Consider the following 1,497-nt stretch of genomic DNA (forward strand, 5'->3'; position numbering starts at 1 on the left):
CTAGCAGTAATGAGACAAGATTGTTCGATTTACTGCCTTACTAATGGCTTATATCAACTGACTGTCGATGATAGAGATTTGTTCGATCAATTGACCCAGTGGATTAGACTGGTATATGATCAAAACGCTATTGGAGTATTTTTTCCGATTTCGAATTTTACTCCTCATATAAACAGTCGAAAACGGCTAAGATAAACCGGATAATCGGTCTTTGAAATTTCCTTAACAATCGATTCTCGCATGCGCAGTATGGATTTGAATTAGGGAAGGTTACCGCTATACGCTTTTATTCAGTAAAACAGTAAATTTCCTCAACTATCGATTCTCGCATGCGCAGTATGAATTTCGATTGATAGGCGATGTGCTTCATGCAATATCGTAGATTAATTAATGAGAAGAGTTTCAGTGTACCATGAAGATTTACGAGATACGATATACGAGATCTGTTTTACACATTTGGTATTCTTTACTGTAACACCGTGCTACAGTTATACCATGGACTACTAGATGTAAATGTAATAGCCCAAGGTTATACTGTATTGGGCACTCGCAAATCATTGCTACCTTAACCTACAGTATTTACGGATATGGTTTGGCCACATTGTACAGTACACTATTTTCACTACTTCAAAGTGATAACTTCATCACTGTCAGTACAGTACTTAACGTACGTTACATTTTTATACGTAATATGCATTTAGAAAAGCACAACAGTATCCAAATCGAGTAGCCACTAACCAGTAACGATTGGTCTTCAATTTCTAGTGTTCTATGTAGCTAATCTTGTATCAGTTTTTCGCAAAACAAAACTGCATACGATGTTTTACTGATTCGACTTGCTGTATTACAAGTTTATCCACTGAGTCAGGCATTGCAAAGGCACTTTACGCCTATGTAATGTGTTTAAAATACGAAGCTTTATTGCAGTACTGCATAAATGGGGAGATACAACATAGTATATTTTAATGATATTTATAGCAATGTAATACTGTACTGTAGATTATAATTATTAACAAATACAATGTACGATAGTAAATACTGTACGGGACTTTAAGCTTACCTGATATAGTAAATTCCATTTACGATCTTATCAATTTGATAAACCACTGAATCCGTAGATAAACTAACTTTGCAGAGTATTTTACAGAAATTACTTACGATCGTTGCTCATATTGCTTTTCAGAAAGGATAAGTCTGTTATCCTCTACCAATAGTGTAATTATCTTTAATTCACAGTTAATATAATTGTTTCTGTAAAACATAAGTAATTGCGTTTCATCAGTCTTCATCTGGGATTCTCGAATAGCTGTATTTCCGACCGAGTCTGGACTTTATTATTATCAACAGTACTCCAATAACAGTAAAAATAGTAGTGAGACCTAACGGGATAACAATCTTTGCTAAAGATGTAGTAGACTGTGTTGAATACGTTTGATTCATGTTAGTTGCCACAAGCTCTGAATCGTTAACGTTAATTGCCGTTGCTGAAGAAATGCG

Source organism: Trichoplax adhaerens, genomic scaffold (assembly GCF_000150275.1).
Source record: "Trichoplax adhaerens TRIADscaffold_40 genomic scaffold, whole genome shotgun sequence".
NCBI lineage: Eukaryota > Metazoa > Placozoa > Uniplacotomia > Trichoplacea > Trichoplacidae > Trichoplax > Trichoplax adhaerens.